The 19,996-nt window shown below is 48.6% G+C and overlaps 2 long non-coding RNA genes across 3 annotated transcripts; one reads left to right on the forward strand and one right to left on the reverse strand.

Annotated features, from left to right (window-relative positions):
• Nucleotides 1-14,839: 14,839 nt before the first annotated feature.
• On the reverse strand, nucleotides 14,840-16,765 carry LOC123329413. The gene is made up of 2 exons (XR_006544804.1): nucleotides 16,626-16,765; nucleotides 14,840-15,159 (listed from the first exon to the last, which is right to left on the reverse strand). It is a non-coding gene; the product is annotated as an uncharacterized LOC123329413 (long non-coding RNA).
• Nucleotides 16,409-19,177, forward strand: LOC123329412. 2 transcript variants are annotated; one of them, XR_006544802.2, is made up of 3 exons: nucleotides 16,409-16,701; nucleotides 18,200-18,437; nucleotides 18,736-19,177. It is a non-coding gene; the product is annotated as an uncharacterized LOC123329412 (long non-coding RNA). The 2 variants fall into 2 exon arrangements; XR_006544803.2 differs by lacking the exon at nucleotides 16,409-16,701 and adding an exon at nucleotides 18,065-18,119.
• The last annotated feature ends 819 nt before the right edge of the window (nucleotides 19,178-19,996 follow it).

Genomic DNA, 19,996 nt, shown 5'->3' on the forward strand with positions numbered 1-19,996 from the left:
GGGAGTCCACCCATTTAGGTGCAATAATTCTGCACTAATACTCCCAACAGTGGCATTGCAAGATAGAAGGGTCCATTCCATTTTTAAGAACTATTTGCTAGCTCCTTGCATAGCTAGACTTGCACTTCCCCTCAGATTGAACTCTTCTCAAAATAGACTATACCTGAGGCTTTGGGGGTGAGCAGTTAGCAAATTTAGTTGAGTACTGCTCCTCTATTTTTAATCCTTAGGTCAAGTCTTCTTTCTCATAAATAAACTGCATACCAACCACTGTGTATTTCAGGTGAGCGGTTTTGCCGACAAACACATGTCATTAATTGGGGGGTTATTTATGAAAGTCTCTGAATGGACAGGGACTCTATTAAAATGAGGTCTGGAAGATTATTTAAAGTTGGAGGTATTTTTTAAATTTTTTTTTATTTTGAGACCTTGGTCCATTCATACTTTCATTGAGCAAGTTGCCAACTTCTTGCTAGCATGGTGGTCCTGTTTTAGCGGATAGGTTCAGAAACTGCCTCTCTAAAACGAGCTCACTGCAAACAGGGTGAACCAGGAAAGCGACCACAGAGTTTCTCAAGGGCAAAAACATTCTGAATTGTTCTTAAGAGAGTTAACTTTAAAAAAAAGAATCTCTGCAAAAAAGCAGGGTTTGGTGTCCACTGGGTTTGCCCAGATTCCGGCCCGTTCCGCCTCGTTTGGGGAAGGGCTGCTGTGGACTGAGGATGTTCCTGCCTCCAGCTGTCTCTCTCTAGCTCTTTGCTGAGTCAGGTCGGGGCCGCCTTGTGGGTGGGAAGTGGTGAAGGCGAGAGGAATTCTCCCATGAGGGGAGGGATTGTCCAGGGCCGTGAGGAACAAGATTGAGCTGTTTGAGCTTGGAGGTTGGGGTAAGCAGAGGGCCGAGACAGGGTCACCGGGAGCGTCAGGAGCTCCAACCTGGTCACATTTCTAGGAAGCATCTGTCCTTGATCCCTTCTGTCCCATCCATGTCCCCACCCCTGGCAGGACGTCTAGTTTCGGATGGAATGTGAAGGTGGACCTGGTGCCCTGGCCCTTTGAAGCTTTGCCGTCCGGCTCTTGGGAGCAGGCAAAGCTCCAACCCCTATGTGAGCTCTGGGCTCTGTTCCCACTAATTCCTTCACAGGGTTCTTTTCCTGCCTTTAGGTGGAAACTCAGGTGCTATTAATGTTCAACTGAATACTTGAGACACTTGGCAGTGTTCTTTATGCAAAAATACCTAAGAAGTATTTTAACTTTAAAAGTCTTAAGGTATATTGGGTCATGCTCATGCATGCTAAGTGACTTCAGTTGTGTCTGACTCTCCATGACCCCATGGACTGTAGCCCACCAGGCTCCTCTGATCATGGGATTCTCCAGGCAAGAATACTGCAGGGGGTTGCCATGCCTTCCTCCAGGGGCTCTTCCCTACCCAGGGTCAAACCCAGGTGTCTTACGTCTTGGGTATTGGCAAGCGTGTTCTTTACCACTGGTGCCCCCTGGGAAGCCCCTACTGGATCACACATATGTGTTAAAATATAGTTACAATGTAAAATGCCTTTAGTGAGAACAGTAATGAAGACTAACTCTACCTTAATATGGAAATTAGCCTTTATTAAGCAGCTGCTATATGCCAGACTATGAGCTGGTGATCTTACCTAGGTTATGCTTTTCACTATCATGACAGCTCTGAGGTACTTACTAAATCCCACATTTTACACCTGAGAAAAATTAGACTAATTGTTAAAAAATGAGTTGGTCAATGTCATACAGATAAAGAGAAGAAAGGCAAGATCTGAGTCCCTCTCTGAGTCCAAGAGCCGTGCTAGTACACACCACAGTGTCTTTGAGGCAGGACGAGGAGAGGAACAAATGGGAAAGGACATTGGGAAGTGACGATATTCAAAGCAGTAAGACACCCGAAGAATTAGTAAAATGCCTTTCAGGGAGAAAATGATATAAGACAGTTCTAGCAGACACTTGCAAACTCTGCGTTCTGAGGGATTCACTGTCAGGGAATGGAAATTAGTTTCACGAAGCATCTCGTGCTAGGTTTGGAACGGGATGTGGAGACAGAAATTTAGGCTGGTCAGGCTGCGTTCAAGTAACAAGGGAGCTTGCTGAAAGGATTTAGGTTTCACGCTGATGGCTCTTGAAGTCCATTGAGAGAAATACAATTGGGACTGTGAATGAGGAAGCTCCGTCTTCTTTCAGTTCGTAGCACAATTTGGAGACGTATCCAGGATCGTGCGTTCCTGTTACTGAATTTAAGGATGGAGGTCGAGACAATTTCACCATTTCGGGGATGGGTTAAGTAGCGTCCCTGTGCTATACAGCACGCGCCCAGTGGCCATCCAGCCTATCAGCATCAACAGTGCATGCGTGTCAGTCCCAGGCTCCCAGGACACCCTGCTCTTCCCGGGTCCCCTTGGTATCCATTCTTGTTCTCTACGTCTGTGTCTCTATTTCTGCTTTGCACATAAGGTCATTTGTACCATTACTCTAGATTTCACATATATGCATTAATACAAGGTATTTGTTTTTCTCTTTGTGACTTAATTCACTCTGTATGACGTTCTCTGGGTCCAAAATGGAGGGGATATATGTAAATGTGTGTGTATGACTGATTCATTTTGCCATGCAGTAGAAGCTAATCCAGAGAAGCCAACGGCACCCACTCCAGTGCTCTTGCCTGGAAAATCCCATGGATGGAGGAGCCTAGTAGGCTGCAGTCCATGGGGTCGCAAAGAGTCAGACACGACTGAAGCTACTTAGCAGCAGCAGCAGCTAATACAATATTGTAAAGCAACCATCCAGCAATAAAAATTAATTAATTAAAAAAAAGAAAATTTAGGGAAAATTATAGGCATGATTTTAATTAATGTAGTGAAATGGCAGTGCATAGATTTTCATCATGCAATAGACATTTTTGCATCTATACATAATTTTGAACTACATATGAAAAAATACAGTAACTCAAATTAATTTATTTATAACATATAATCAACGGCATTATATTTCCTGGCTGTTAAAATTGTATTTTATAGTGTTAATAACAAATGTAATAAAAAGTATTTCCTTAAAAAATAAAATAAAATATATATTTAGTACATAAAAGTAGCTTTGTGGGCGGAAAGGAGGGGAAAGTTGGCAGATAAATGTGTGTGCCTGTGTGCCTAGTCCCTTCAGTTGTGTCTGACTCTATGTGAACCAATGGACTGTATCCAACAGGCTCCTCTGTCCCTGGGACTCTTCAGGACAGAACACTGGAGTGGGTTGCCATTCCATTCGCCAAGGGATCTTCTAGACCCAGGGATCGAACCCTGGGTCTCCTGCATTGCAGGCAGATTCTTTGCCATCTGAGTCACCAGGGAAGCCTGACAGGTAAATAGGAGATTCAATACAGAAACAGAAAAGGGATAATAAGCATAATTCAGAGGCTTTTAATTCTGGCAATTGGGGAGATGAAGGGGCTGAAACCTCAAAATTCTCAGAAAAGGAACAGGTGGAAAGATGCTGGTGGAACAAGGAGATAATAGGTTATTAATTCATAAGGGCTGAAATGGAAGTGTGAATAAGCCATCTTGGTGAAAGTGATCAGGAAGCAGGCAGAGAAGGAGACCCAAGAATAGGAAAAATCTACACACCTGGTACGTAGGTGTCAGATAATATAATACATGTGGCCCCATGACCCCTGAAAAGCACGCAGACCGGGCGAAACCAAGAGAGAGGAGGAACGCCAGTATTTCAGGGCAGAGAGATGGCAAGACCGCGTTAGGCTGTGGGCACACTCTGGGGATCTGCGGGTACATGGTTTCAGGCAACTTTAAGCCTAGTATTTCTCATCTGTAAAAGGGTGATGGGGGACCTGCTCGGCGGTGGTGAAAGCTCCATGCTTCCAATGCAGGGGACACAGGTTCGGTCCCTGGTTGGGAGCTACTATCCCACATGCCTTGAGGTGCAGCCAAAAAAAGAAGAAGAAAAAAAGTGATGACAATAACTTTTCAGCGTCAGCAAAAGAATTGTGGCAAGAAACCTCATTGAAATATAAATTGATACCTTTCCCTCCATTTTTAACACCACTTCCCAGCAAGGAAGACATCCCCTTTTAAAGGGTTTTCTTGGCTTCAGGGCTTTTTGCAGAGTGGGTGTGGGGAGCGGCAGTAGTCTGTAATTAATGGATTTCCTGTCTTTTGTGAAAACCTAAACCCATCGAAGAAGTGGGTTAAAAAATAGTCTTTAGTGTGCCAAGAGAGAAAGGGGCCTTTCCTGGGATTTAGGACAGAGAGAAGTCTGTGGATCGGAGAGGCGATTATACCCCAGGAGGTCTTCCCTGGTGGCTCAGACGGTAAAGAATCCGCCTGCAGTACAGGAAACCCGGGTTCGATGCCTGATTCAGGAAGATCTCCTGGGGAAGGAAATGGCAACCCACTCCAGTATTCTCGCCTGGAGAATCCCATGGACAGAGGAGCCTGGTGGCTGGAGTCCACGGGTCGCAAAGAGTCAGACATGACTGAGCAACTCACACATGCACTCCAAGGTGCACTATGTGCTCCTTTTAGGGGCAGAGCCCTAGATCCCGGCACCCTGACCTCGGCCTGGACATGGAAGATTTCCAAGGGATTTCAAGGGACTTGAGGATGCACCGTGGAGGCACCCATGCCCGCTGCCCTTCTCCCATCGTTCCCCATTTACTAGATTCTGGAATAATCAGGGCTGGGGCAATGATTGGACTCTCCACAAAGACTGAATTAAACGTGTAAGCCACATAAGCTGGAGTTTAGATTAGAAATGCAATTTATTTTGGGGAAATAGATTTAGGGAGTGAGCTATACTATAGACTAGCTACATTTGGAAAATGCTTAGCATCAGCTCGGTCTATGTCAAGTGTTCAAGAAAATTATCTAAATAAAGAGTGAAGGAAAGTCAGGAAGACAAAAAGTCTTAACGCATGCGTGTGGAATCTAGAAGAATGGTACAGATGAATGTATTTGCAGGGCAGGAAGAGATGTCTATGTAGAGAGTGGAGTTAGGGACGTGGTGGGGGCGGGCGAGGGGGGTGTGATGAACTGGGAGGTTGGGATTGAGTATGCCTGAAAGAGAGAGCTAGCAAGGACCCGTTGTGTATGCAGGGAGCTCAGCTGTGCTCTGAGACCACCCAGCTGGGTGGGATGGGGAGGGTGGGGAGGAGGGCCAAGGGGGAGGGGATGTATACGTTTCCATAGAGCTGATTCCCCTCCTTGCACAGCAGAAACCAACATTGTAAAATAGCTATATGCCAATGAAAACAAATGATCCAGGAATAAACATTTTCACAGAAGAAGTATCTTGAAAGGTAGGGAGAGAATAGAGAAAGAATGAGCATTGTGAATCCCAAGGACAGAGACATTTTCAAGAAGGAGGAAGTGGTCAGTGATACCAAATGCCAGAGGGAAGTTAAGTTAGACAGGAATTTGAAAGTATCCATTTGAATTTTGCAACAAGGTGGCCATCCATGACCTTCCTGGAGGCACTTTCTTTTTTTATTTTTTATAAATTTAATTATTTTCATTGGTGGTTAATTACTTTACAATATTGTAGTGGTTTTGCCATACATTGACATGAATCTGCCACGCGTGTACTTTCAGTGAAGGGGTCTGAGAAACAGCCACACTGTCCTGGGAGGAGGAGAGAATGGAAACCACGTTGCGGGCTGGCAGTGCAGACTGGCCCTTTGAAGTTCAGATACAGGAGAAACAGACAACAGTTGCAGAAGATGGGGAGAGCTGAGGGAGCACTTTCTGCTCTTTAGGATGGAAAACGTTTCACAGGCAGTTGAGAGGATTTGATCATCCTGGAAAGGCACTCATGGGTAAGGCAACTGAATTAGAAACAAATTCACAATTGAAAGCAATGGAGGAATCCAGCTGTCATGGATTTGCCTTCAAATTAAAGAACTAATAGAATTATTTCTTGGGTTGTGTTAGCATAGAACATATGACGTACATCGCTCTTTGCAAAATGGTGGCCTGCCGGCTGCATACAGATTACTTTTGCTGTGCCCATGGGATATTTTAAAAAAATTAGACACCAAAGGTTTATAACCTCTCCTGAAACATTGAGAATCTTTAACTTAGTCATTGTTCATAGGCTATTGTTCCTGTAAACCCTCAGTGGAAGTCTACTGGGCTGCCCTTAAGGCAATGGCACCCCACTCCAGTTCTCTTGCCTGGAAAATCCCATGAACGGAGGAGCCTGGTGGGCTGCAGTCCATGGGGTCGCTAAGAGTCGGACACGACTGAGCGACTTCCTTTCACTTTTCCTTTCATGCATTGGAGAAGGAAATGGCAACCCACTCCAGTGTTCTTGCCTGGAGAATCCCAGGGACGGGGGAGCCTGGTGGGCTGCTGTCTAGGGAGTCGCACAGAGTCGGACACGACTGAAGTGACTTAGCAGCAGCAGCAGCATTCCCAAGCATTTTCTAGAACAGGGTTGGCCAAAGTTTTCCATGAAAGCCTTTGCCATTCAACCTCTAATTGCTCAGCTCTGCCATTGTAGCCTTCAGCAGCTGTGGACCGCACATGCACGAATGGGCTCTGCTTTGTTCTGATACACCCGGCACTCCAGATGGGGTGCCCCTTACTGTGTTTTATTGTGTTGGTACTTTTGTTTTTCATATTTGTCTGACTGCATTAATTTAATTTGCTTACCTTTACTTTTTTTTATTAATTATTAAAATTTTATAGGTGTATAGCCATTAGCTGGAGGAGGCAATGGCACCCCACTCCAGTACTCTTGCCTGGAAAATCCCATGGATGGAGGAGTCTGGTAGGCTGCAGTCCATGGAGTCGCTAAGAGTAGGGCAGGACTGAGCGGCTTCACTTTCACTTTTCACTTTCATGCATTGGAGAAGGAAATGGCAACCCACTCCAGTGTTCTTGCCTGGAGAATCCCAGGGACGGGGGAGCCTGGTGGGCTGCCGTCTATGGGGTCACACAGTCGGACATGACTGAAGCGACTCAGCAGCAGCAGCGGCCATTAGCAATGTTGTGATAGTTTCGGGTGGACAGCGAAGGGACTCAACCATACATATCCATGTATCCCGTCTCCCCCAAACTCCCCGCCCATCCAGGCTCCACAGAACACCTGTACCTTGCTTGTCTTTAGACCCTTGATTTTGACTCCCATGTGGGCTGACCAGATGCCTTGGACTGAAGGACTCAGCGCTGAAACCCAGAGAGTCTTGAGTAACAATGATGAACTGGTCACACCTGGTGTCTGCATTATGTTACATTTCTATTCTAATCTGCTTTGCCATGGAAAATGCACCGTCATTTTCCTTCATTAGTTTAAAAATCTTAGTAATCTTTGATCTCTTTCTCTCTTGGGGCTTTGCCGTTTCAGTAATAACTCCAGCCAGTGTTCTGCTTTAGTAAGTTTATCTCCTCCACTTCAAAAGGGGGGGATCTTGTCTTGTTCATCATTCCGTCCAGAGACATTTGCCGAGTGCCTCACAGAGATTTGATTATCACTGAGAGAAAGGTGGGTGGCTGGTGGGCCTTCCTCTCTCTTGACCCTCTCAGATAATGTCATTGTGGCTGAAAACCTCTAGGCTGAGAAGATAAACTGGTAATTCAGCGACCAACATATCCTGAAACGAGAACTGTGCTGCTTCTGTGTGCTGATAGTCATTCACTCCAGGCTGTGATAACACCCCAGCCAGAGAGCTACAGTCTCCTGTCCCCTTCTCCACTTGGCGAAAACTCAGCTGCTCATTGGGTCAAAGGAGCCCTGTGCCTCTGCTGCCCCCTTTCACACAAACAGCGTGAATCTGCAACGTGAGGAAAGACCCCAGGGCTCTGAAATCGGAAGTAGGTTCAAGTGTGCACTCTACCCTCTACTAGTTCTTGGTCCTGTTTCTTTCCTGGCGGTCAGTTCATTTGTAAAATAGGGATGCTCATATGTATCTCTTTGGGTGTTAATGAAGATTAGAGACAATTGTTGACTGAAAAAAAAATGCACAACCTCCACATTGAGAATGATGTTTTATGTGGCGGATTTTCTGAGGACTCCAGTCCAGAGCACAGCCTCTAGAACACGGGTCTGAGGGGCTGTTCCGAAGAGACAGAAGGAGCCAAGATACAATGGAAGTTTTGCAACAGAACCCAAGTAATGGGGACACAGCAAGAGTACTGTTAATTAGTATGGATGTGAGAGTTGGACTGTGAAGAATGCTGAGCGCCGAAGAATTGATGCTTTTGAACTGTGGTGTTGGAGAAGACTCTTGAGAGTCCCTTGGACTGCAAGGAGATCCAACCAGTCCATTCTAAAGGAGATCAGCCCTGGGATTTCTTTGGAGGGAATGATGCTAAAGCTGAAACTCTAGTACTTTGGCCACCTCATGCAAAGAGCTGACTCATTGGAAAAGACTCTGATGCTGGGAGGGATTGGGGGCAGGAGGAGAAGGGGACGACAGAGGATGAGATGGCTGGATGGCATCACTGACTCGATGGACGTGAGTCTGAGTGAACTCCGGGAGTTGGTGGTGGACAGGGAGGCCTGGCGTGCTGCAATTCATGGGGTTGCAAAGAGTCGGACACGACTGAGCGACTGAACTGAACGGAACTGAGACATCACAGGAGGAGGAATCTGGCGCAGTTTTCTGTGCAGGAAGACCCCAGAGTCCAGCTCACTGAAGCCGTTCCCTGATACGCAGCCGAGCTCTCCGGGGCCAGCACCTTGGTCTCTTCTTCCCTCCTGCGTTTCCTCCGGCGCAGGGTCAGGGGTGCGCAGGGTCAGGGGTGCGCAGTGCCCGCTGGCTTGAGGGCCGCAGCAGCCTGTTACTGACGCTGCGGAGCGGCCCTCCACCCACGCGGAGAGCGGGCATCCCGGACACGTGCTCGCTTCAGTGAACATCCGGTACTTCCGGGGAAACCCCAGGGTGTGGCAGTGGGGCTTTACACCAAGCAGACCGATACGCTGTAAACGCGTCGTGTTTCAGACACTGAGTGCAGCACTTCACAGGTGAATCTGTATTTAATCCTCACAAAAACAACACGATCCACTGTCCTGGGAACGAAGGTGTTCCTAGAATGCAGACCTTTCAGCTCTAATACTTGGAACAGCCCCAAGCACCCTGGGACAAACGGGTCACCCAAAGTCCATCAGTTAAGTGTATTAGTGGGCCCATTTTATAGATGAGGAAGCTAAAGTTTGGAGAGGTAAGGAACCTGCTGGAGACCGCGTGTAGCCGAGCTGGGATCTCCAGCCACAGCTGCACAAGGTCGGATCCAGAGGCCTCCGTCTGGCCCAAGGCTCTCTCCTTTCCTCCAGCGCCACCGGGCGGGCAGAGAGCTGTCCTCAGTAGGGAGCTGGCCGAGCACTCAGGTTCACAGAAGCCTGGGATTTGCTGGACGGCCGGGATGGCTTGAAGGAAGGCTGGTTTGAGTTCTCTCCTTTATTTAACACCTTCCCTGGCGGGGAAGCATCTTAACCTGGGGGTGGGGAGTGAGAGCGGAGGTGAAGTCTGATCTCTTTCCTCTTTTATACTTTTAGTAAAAGTGCAAAATAAGCTGTCCCATAGAGGTCACAGTATATAGCTCTCTGTGGCTTGTACAAGTCCACGCTGCATGCATCTGCGGACATAATGAGTCCTGTTGCTCTAAAGCTGGGGAAGGCATTTGTTTCCCTGCATGTACAAGTCAGAAGTCTTACCCCGAGAGAAATAAACAGTTTACGGTCTGAATATAATAAAATGTCAGTTCATCTTTGACAATATGTGTACACGGCACCCACCCTCACCGTGACGAAGTCCAAGGATTCTAGAGCAAAATGAACTCTCTTGAATTAAAAACTGTTTTGTTCCTGAGCAACATGTGTGTGCGTGCTCATCATTCCAGCCGCGTCTGACTCTGCGACCCCATGGACTGCAGCCCACCAGGCTCCTCCGTCCATGGGATTCTCGGGCAAGAACTCCAGCGAGTGAGTTGCCATGCCCTCCTCCAGGGTATCTTTCTGACCCAGGGATCGAACCTGAGTCTCCTGTATCTCCTGCATTGCAGGCAGATTCTTTACTGCTGAGTCATCAGGGAAGCCTTCCTGAGCAATATTTATTGACAATAATACTGATGAAAAGGTAATTGTCACAGGCCCATGAGTGGGAATGCTCCATAGGCGAGTCATACCTGGGATTCCCTAATAAAAATGTGTCTTCCATTCGTGTGTTGGACCTAAGACAGGACAAACGAGTGATTTTGGGGGCGAGCTCCAAAGAGTTGGAGCACTCTGCGAAGCAGGGCAGGTGGAATCAGGAGGCATTTTCTACAAACCCAAGAAGCAAAGCCACCTGGGGACTGCAGCCTGGAGAATGGCCAGGTGAGGGATGGGGGCCAATGCTTTGGTACCATGTAAACTCTCTTGTGAAGAGAGGCTCCAAGGTGCCTTCCGTACGTCCCCAAGTCTTATTTTACACTGCTTCTTCTGCCGTCTTTATCAATACTTTTGTCAATGCGTTAGCTTTATTTTATTTAAGTATACTTGGTTTACAGTGTTAGTTTCAGGTGTATGGCCAAATGATTCCGTTTTATATATATAGAACAAACCTAAACAACATATTAAAAAGCAGAGACATTACTTTGCCAACAAAGGTCTGTCTAGTCAAAGCTACGGTTTTTCTAGTAGTCATGTATGGATGTGAGAGTTGGACCATAAAGAAGGCTGAGCACTGAAGGATCGATGCTTTTGAACTGTGGTGTTGGAGAAGACTCTTCAGAGTCCCTTCAATGGCAAGGAGATCCAACCAGTCCATCCTAAAGGAGATCAGTCCTGTGTGTTCATTGGAAGAACTGATGCTAAAGCTGAAACTCCAATACTTTGGCCACCTGATGTGGAGAGCTGACTCATTAGAAAAGACCCTGATGCTGGGAAAGATTGGAGGCAGGAGGAGAAGGGGACGACAGAGGATGAGATGGTTGGATGGTATCACCGAATCGATGGACATGAGTTTGGGTAAACTCCGGGAGTAGGTGATGGACAGGGAGGCCTAGCTTGCTGCAGTCCATGGGGTCGCAAAGAGTCAGACCCGACTGAGTGACTGAACTAGACTGAGCCGGCGGGACACAGAGGGCACCCTCACAGGGGGAGATGGAAGAGAGTTAAGAGAAGGCAGGGTTTGCAGGGGTTGAGGCAAACCAGCTAGAGGTAGTGGCACACGCTGGTAAGGGGAATTACTGCCCTTTGGTCTTTTGAGCCAAGGAAAGGAGAGGTTTCTGGAACCTGGAGAAAGAGCTGTAGCTGTGGAGATGGTTCTCGAGTAGTGGCTGTGACCTTTGGAAGAAGGGTGCAGCATGTCAGACCCATGGCCTGGCAGGGGAGGCCCAAGAGAGAAACACAGTGACACTGTCTCCCTTCCGCTGGGGTCTCCCCTTGGCCCAACCCAGTCGGAGGCTGGAAGATGAAGGAGCTTGTTGGTCAGTCCACAGTGCCCTGCTGAACCATGCGGCAGAGCAGAGGCGAGTGGGGGCAGCGGGGACAGGACGTGCAGCAGGATTCCCAGCAGTGAAGTTGTGCTTTTGGTCACTGTATGGAGCTTCCTTCTGCCTCTTCCTCTTTTGGCTGATTTGCAAATTTGTGTATCACCGACTCAATGAACATGCGTTTGAGTAAACTTCGGGAGTTGGTGATGGACAGGGAGGCCTGGCATGCTGCAGTCCATGGGGTCGCAAAGAGTCGGACACGACTGAGCGACTGAACTGAACAGAACCTCCTCTAGGGGTAGCTGACTGCTGCCCCCTTCTCAGGCTCTCTTCCTCCCTTTGCATCTGTATTTAATGATCATCGTCTGGAATAGCGTCTCCCTCTAGAGCGCCTGAGGAACGCAGACTGTGCTTTAGCTGGCACTTTTCTTTTTTAAAGCTTGCGGTATAGCTGGCTTACAATGGCGTGTTATTTTCAGGTCACAGCCCAGTGACTCAGTGACACATACAACATGCGTGTGTGTAACGTATGTTACACACACACGTGTGTGTATATATATTCCTCTTCAGATTCTTTTCCCTTATGAAAGTCTCAGTCATGTCTGACACTTTGTGACTCCATGCATTGGAGCCCACCAGGCTCCTCTGTCCATGGAATTCTCCAGGCAAGAATACTGGAGTGGGCTGCCATTACTTTCTTCGGGGGATCCTCCCGACCTGGGGATTGAACCCAGGTCTCCCTCATTGCAGATAGACTCTACCATTTGAGCTACCTGGGAAGCCCCTTTTACCTTATAGGTTATTATAAAATATTGAGTGTAATCTTCTGTGCTATATGGCAGGTCCTTGTTGGTTATCTACTTTATATGTAGTGATATGTATACTTTAATCCCATCCTCCTAATTTATCCCTCCCCTGTGCATCTCCCCCTTTGGTAATGGTAAGTTTGCTTCTATGTCTATTTCTGTTTGTTAATAAGTTCATTTGCATCTTTTTTTGTGATATGTATATATATACACTGTATATATGTACATATATACACTGGAATATTACTCAATATACACTGGAATATTACTCAATATTACTCAAACATAAAAAAGAATGAAATATTGTCATTTGCAGCAACATGGATGGATCTAGAGATTGTCATACTAAGTGAAGTAAGCCAGACAAAGACAACTATCACCTATAAGTTGTCTCTTTTCCACCATCAGGTCCAGCACCGTGTCTAACACACAGTAGGTACTCAGAGGTGCTGAGACTGAGTAGCATCGGCCTAAAGCAGCAAGTAGGGTGCCAGGCAAAGGCACGAACCTGAAAAGCACAGTTCTAGTCTCTACTGCCACCGACTTTTGGAGGGGCCCTGCCCATTTTGTGCCTCAATTTTTTCAAAAGCAGAATGAGAGTGAGTTGGACAATCTCTCTGGATTAATCCAATGATTACGATCTTGTAAGTTTATTAGCTAGTCAATGGGAATTTGCTGTACGACTCAGGAAACTTAACCCGGGGCTCTGTAACAACCTAGAGGGCTGGGATGAGGTGGGAGGTGGGAGGGAGGTTCACGAGGGAGGGGACAAGGTATACCTGTGGCTGATTCACGTTGATATTTGGCAGTTCCGTTCACTTCAGTCCCTCAGCCGTGTCTGACTGTGACCCCATGGACCGCAACATGCCAGGGCTCCCTGTCCATCACCAACTCCCGGAGTTCACTCAAACTCATGTCCATCGAGCCGGTGATGCCATCCAGCCATCTCATCCTCTGTCGTCCCCTTCTCCTCCTGCCTTCAATCTTTCCCAGCATCAGGGTCTTTTCCAATGAGTCAGCTCTTCACGTCAGGTGGCCTAAGTATTTTAAGTTTCAGCTTCAGCATCAGTCCTTCCAATGAATATTCAGGACTGATTTCCTTTAGGATGGACTGGTTGGATCTCCTTGCAGTTCAAGGGACCCTAAAGAGTCTTCTCTAACACCACAGTTCAAAAGCATCAATTCCTCAGCACTCAGCTTTCTTTATAGTCCAACTCTCACATCCATACATGACTACTGGAAAAACCATAGCTTTGACTAGATGGACCTTTGTTGGCAAAGTAACATCTCTGCTTTTTAATATGCTGTCTAGGTTGGCCATGTTTGGCAGAGACCAACACAATTCTTTAAAGCAATTATCCTTCAATTAAAAAATAAATTAATTTTTAAAAAAGAATCTTATAATTTTGAGTTTCTAACCTTTCCTTCCCTCTCCACCCCTCATTTTTGAATCCGTCTCCTCAATTCAGATATAGAATTCTTACTGTGGCCTTCGCCAGTAGTTTATTCCAAAGTCAAGATTATTTACTCCCATCTTGGTACTCCCATTGCTGTCTAACCAAGTAAGAGATAACAATTATCTCTACATTCTTTAGTTAGCTGATCGCCACTGGTTCCTCTCTGGCTGGGTTAGAAAATATTTGGCTCATAATATCTGTTATGCATTAGTGTGTTTCTGGTATCTACCAAGAACTTGATAATGTCAGAGGAACAGATGAATGTTAGGATGAGGAGTTTCAAATGATTTTCAGAGGGAGGGAAGGATCATCAAATTATTGTCCTTAACCAAAGACTTCCCTGGTGGCTCAGACGGTAAAAGCGTCTGCCTACAAAGCGGGAGACCCAGCTTTGATCCCTGGGTTGGGAAGATCCTCTAAAGCAGGAAATGGCAACCCACTCCAGTATTCTTGGCTGGAAAATCCCATGGATGGAGGAGGCTGGCGGGCTACAGTCCATGGGGTTACAGAGTCGGACACGACTGAGCGACTTCACAACCAAAGCTAATATAAATGGCTCTTGGTTTTGTGCTGCTCCAGCCACTGCCTACGGCTGGGCCTAAACCCGTCTCTCCTCACCTTTCCCCCGACCTCTACTCTGCATCTCTCCTTCCCTGGTTGGCTGTTTGAAGAGACTTGAGTAATCCTGCAAGATGGACTGACTTCTAGACCTCAATGACATCTTGTCTTTGCAATCATTTAGCTTTGCAGGAAAATAAATTTAAGGCTTTCTCAGAAGTGAGCTGGACACCAAAGCTCTTGCATGTAGCTTTAAATTATATAAATTCTTATAAGTGTCTCTGCATCTGACTACGGGTAAGATATTTTGTCCCTCAGGGATTTTTTTTTTTTTTCCTTAATCATCTCTAAAGTGAAATGTCTGGACCAGACTTTAATATTACTTGAAAACTTTCAAGCAGCCTCTCTGGCTTAAGTCTGCCTGTTTGTGACCGTTGACTCTCCCACTAATTAGCAATGACACCTTGCAAAAGTCACTTTGCTGAGTCTCACTTTCCTGTCTGTAAAATATGATAAGGCACAGCCTTTGTAGAATCATTGTCAGAATAATATAATTCAGATAAACCTGGCATGAAGATTAGCTATGTTTATTACAGAAAAACTCACAGTTACATAAACTAGATTTAATTTAGTTTTGTTGATCTTTTTAGAAGTCATCAGAATATAGAGATCATTACAAAGTCTCAGCAAACTGTGAGGGACATTTGCAGTGTGTTTGGCTGCTGGGATCAACTGCACCCCTCTTTTGAGAGCAGCACTCCAATTTCCTTCTAAGAAATCATCTTTCGGGACTTCCCTGGTGGTCCAGTGATTAAGAGTCTGCGCTTCCACCGCAGGGGTCAAGGGTTCAATCCTTGGTAAGGGAACCAAGATCCCACAAGCTGAGAGGTGCTGCAAAAAAAAAAAAAAAAAAAAAACTTTCTTACCCATCTCTGATTTCATGTTGTTTGAATGACAAGGATCCATCCCAGTTTCACAGGCAGATTACTCAGATCTGACCAATTATAGATGTGCTTTTCCTTGAGTTCATGAGTGATTCTGAATGGCATGTGACCTCATCAGGACCAACAAGACACAGTGGGCCTTTAGCTGGAATGTCCTGAAAGGAGATGCTTCTTCCCACGAAACTGGGCCCAGGAGGATGTGGAGCTGGACCGTGATAGTCTTCTTTCTTCCGGGAGGAGCTGTCACTCCAAGTAGAAGGTCACAAGTGGACTCAGAACAAGGTAGAGAGACACCCCAGGTTCCTTATCTCAGCCAAGCATGCAGGTAGACACCTCTGCCAATCTTTTCAGTAACATGGGTCAGCAAATGCCTTTCTTGCTTCAGTTAGTTTGAGCTTGAATTTGATATGTAATTGACGGAATGCTGACTCGCCCAGGAGCTGGTCTTTTCTTCTTTCTGTGAATTAGGGTTTATGAACCCATTGAAAACTCAGAAAGCAATCATAACCACACACTCCTCTCCCAACCCTACCATCATCAGCCTCGTCGTTTCAAAGGTCTTGCTTCAGCTTCTTTTTTGCCACACAAGCACCTTCGCCAAGTCATCTCCTCTGCGACCCACCTGGTCGCTGCGCTCCTCACCAGCTGCCTCCCAGCGCCTGGCCCCCTTGTTAACGTTGGCTGGTCCTCGACAGATGCTAAGCTGGCCACTGGCGCCTCTTCAGTGCTGTAATGAACAAGTACCTAACCAGTAGTCACCTATTGACTGGTTCTGTCTCATTCTTTCTCAGTGACAAAAATTTGAGTGTCCTGATCCTGTCTGAGGTTGCTGCTGCTGCTGCTAAGTCGCTTTAGTCGTGTCCAACTCTATGCGACCCCATAGACGGCAGCCCACCAGGCTCCCCCGTCCCTGGGATTCTCCAGGCAAGAACACTGGAGTGGGTTGCCATTTCCTTCTCCAAGCATGAAAGTGAAAAGTGAAAGTGAAGTCGCTCAGTCGTGTCCGACTCTTTGTGACCCCATGGACTGTAGCCCACCAGGCTCCTGCATCCATGGGATTTTCCAGGCAAGGATACTGGAGTGGGTTGCCATTTCCTTCTCCAGGGTATCTTCCTGACCCAGGGATTGAACCGGGTCTTCCACACTGCAGACAGACTCTTTACCGTCTGAGCCAGGTTAGGAGAGACCTCGTTTGTTGACTTTTTGAAAAGCCATGAGCCAGCTCTAATTCAGCTGAGTTAGATGAGAAAGGGAGGTAGCTGCAGAGGCCTCCACTGTTAACTGGTGGGCTCCTTGCTTGCAGAGGTTGGAGAGGGCAAAGGAGAGAGAGTGTGGTTTGATTGCAGTGTAATTTTCTTCCCTCTGGGAGCGTTTCAAGCGAATTCTACCAATGTCAGGGAAGCAATGACTCACCAAACAGTGGGGTGTTGATTTCGGGAAAGAGAGGGGAAGTTCCTGCTTTGGTGCTCACGGACGGCTCTGCACTAAGGTAAGATCTCATGGCCCCGGTGGGACTGACACGTTGGCAGGAATCCCTGCTTTTTGCTGAGCTGGGGAGAGGCGCCGTGTCCCCCGGATTTCAGGGCTACGGTGGCGCCCTTGCCGTCAGAGAACACCGAGGCCGAGCCTTGCCGCGGGGACGCCTCCTGTGTCTCCAGGGGCCAAGCTCCGGGCCCCGAGGTGAAGCCTCGGTCCCCTGAGGGCAGAGAGCAGACTATCGCCGCTTTCCGGGCCGCGGCGGTGGCGAGGCGGGGCGAGGAGCGCGTGTGGGCAAAGGCGGGCCGCCGCGGGGAAGCGGCTGTCCGAGGCCGGACCCCCGGGCCCCAGCCCTTCTCTCCCCTCCACCTGCCGGCCCGGGGGTGAAGCAGCCCAACTATTGACAGAGAGAGGGCCGCGGGCCCCGAGAGGGGAAACGGTCACCGAAAACCGCGGCTCCGCAGCCGGCGCTGGTCTCGCGTGAACGCACCGCGCCTGCGCGTCCCGGTCAGTGCGAGGCCCACCGATGAGACCCGCACCCGGATGCTTTCCTTCTGCCCTTGCCCTCAGGGTCTTGAGCGAAGACCCGCGCTTTCTGACCGCTTCCGCGGCCTCCCGAAAGCCTGCAGCCTCCCGCTCAGCCTGTTTGCTTGCTGCTAAGTCGCTTCAGTCGTGTCTGACCCTGTGCGACCCCAGAGACGGCAGCCCACCAGGCTCCCCCGTCCCTGGGAGTCTCCAGGCAGGGACACTGGAGTGGGTTGCCATGTCCTTCTCCAATGCAGGAAAGTGAAGTCGCTCAGTCGTGTCCGACCCTCAGCGACCCCATGGACTGCAGCCCACCAGGCTCCTGCGTCCATGGGATTTTCCAGGCAAGAGTCCTGGAGTGGGGGGCCATTCCTTATTCATCTCTAAAATGGTGACGAGGTGCTTACAGACACTTGCGCATGTTTGCTGATACTGAGGGGGTGTTCGCTGTGAACTGTGGTCCGAGGGCCTTGTCCGCCTCTTCTCAGGGTCCTGGCCGTGGGACTGAGGCAAAGTGGGGGCCGGGCCCTCGTTGTCGGCAGCCCCGGAGGCCGCCCCTAGAACGCGGCGCGGACATGCGGCCAGGCCCTCAGCTTCCGGCCTTGGTTGCAGCTCTGGGTGCCCCGCCCAGGGCCGTCCCAGCTGGTACCTCCCGCTTGCGAAGAGGCGGCCTCGGTGCCAGTCCCCAGACTCACTCTGCCTCCGCGCTGCTTGTTTTTTCTCACGTTGTTATGGCAAAACCCTAACCTTATTTTAGGGCTTCCCTCGTGGCTCGGATGGAAAAGAATCCGCCTGCAATGCAGGAGAGCTGGGTTCAATCCTGGGCTCAGGAAGACCCCCTGGAGAAGGGAATGGCTACCCACTCCAGGATCCTTGCCGGCGGAATCCCAGGGACAGAGGAGCCTGGTAGGTTACCGGCCGTGGGGTTGCAAAGACTCGGACACGACTGAGCGGCTAACACACACCCTTGTTCTCTGCTTTTCCAGATCTTTGTCTGAGTAGGCCGGAGATGGTGAAGGCCGCGCAGAAGGACGTAGTGGAATCACAGGAAGTTGGCCATCGCACGGTCCTGTGGGCCTCCACGCGGCGCTCAGCTCTCTCTCCGCGGGGACCATCACCCTGTCCCAACCTCTGTTCAAGCTCCCACCCTCTGAACAGCTCACTGTCTCCTTCCTGCGCAGAAAGTTGAGGCCATCAGACCGCAAGTTCTTTAAGCTCAGCCGAGTGAGTGTGCGCCTGTCTCCAGAGCGAAGCCCATCTCCACCTCCTCTTCCATTACTGGGGTGGTCCCTCCCCTAAGAGCAACACTTCCTCCATGTGCTTCAGACTCCGCACTTGTCTGTCTTCACAGGGGCCTTACATTATTAATGAGCCCCCTCAGCTGGATCTTTCCATAAATACTTAAACACACGGCTCTCTTCAATCTGTGGGAAAAAAAATTCCCCTCATGTTACACCTGTGTCCTCTTACAGCTTCTTCTGTTTTTCCTCCAAACAGCCTTCTAATCCTTTTCAATTTTCAGGGCTAAACGTCTCTGAAGGCCTGTCTGCACCCGGGGCTCCGTTTCCTCTCCGCCCCACCGGCTCTCTCACGCCTCCAGCCGCCCAACTCGCTGAGATCACTGTGACCTCCGCGCCGTCTAATCCAAAGGCCGCTCCTTCATTCCCCGGCTCCGGGCAGGCTTTCCCACCGCTGATCCCTGCCTTCTTCATGGTGACTCCAAGTTGCCGCGCCTTCCTGGATGTCTCCCTCCATCTCTGGCTGAGTCTTTCTTCTCTTTGCAATGTCTTTCCCCCTCTAACCTTCCATCACAGTTTCTCCAGGCTTTAGGGGAGACTTGCCTGCTGGTCCAGTGGTCAGGACCCTGCACTTCCTCGGCAGGGGGTACAGGTGTGTACCAAGGTCCCACATGCCACACAGTGTGGCTACAAAGAAAGAAATAAAGAAAATTTCCTTAAGGGTTAGCCTTAGACCCTCTTCTCTTCCTTTTTCTACTTTCTCTCAAGAATCTCCTTGATGTACACGGCTGTCATAACTGCCTGATCGGGGATGACTTAAACCTCAGTCTCCAGTGCAGATCCCCCTGGAGCCTCACACGTGTGTATCCCTCTCTGTTCACCATCACCTCCTGCATGTTCCAGGGCCGCCTCGGGCGGTCGCCCTGTGTAAAGAGCTCTGGAGTCAGGTGTTCAGGTTTCCGTGCTGACTCTGCCGACTCCTGCAAGCAACTTTACTAAGCTTGAGGGACTAGTTCTTATTAGCCTGGGCTTTTGCGATTTTTGTGTGATTTTGAAGCTAAAACCTTACAGATAGGTGAGTTTTCAGTAGGCAAACATGAGTAGACGGGCTTAAAGGACACATGAACAAGGCCATAGAGATAACAAAAATGCATAACTATTTAGGCACACAGGGAACTTGGAGTGTGACGGCAGAAATAGGCTGAAGAATGTCAGTTAGAACAGTGTGTTTTTTGCTGTGTATCTAGGAGACAATATTTGATGAATGGAGTAAGATGGTTGGAGGCAGACTTAAGATAACTTCGGTAGGAATAGAAAATGGATCTGAGAGGTATAAGAATAGTATATGAAAAACGTATTTGAAAAAGATAGAGCAAAAGGTGATGAAAGGCCCGAGGCGGGTACTGAAAGCTGTGAGGTGGTAACCGTGGTGGCCCAGCAGGTAAGGCCCCCGGCGTCCAGTGCAGGGGACATGGGTTCGATCCCTGATCAGGCAGCGGAGATGCTGCGTGGTGCATAGCGCTGCCAAAGACGAGCAGTGAAGAA

Source organism: Bubalus bubalis, chromosome 15, assembly GCF_019923935.1.
Source record: "Bubalus bubalis isolate 160015118507 breed Murrah chromosome 15, NDDB_SH_1, whole genome shotgun sequence".
Lineage (NCBI taxonomy): Eukaryota > Metazoa > Chordata > Mammalia > Artiodactyla > Bovidae > Bubalus > Bubalus bubalis.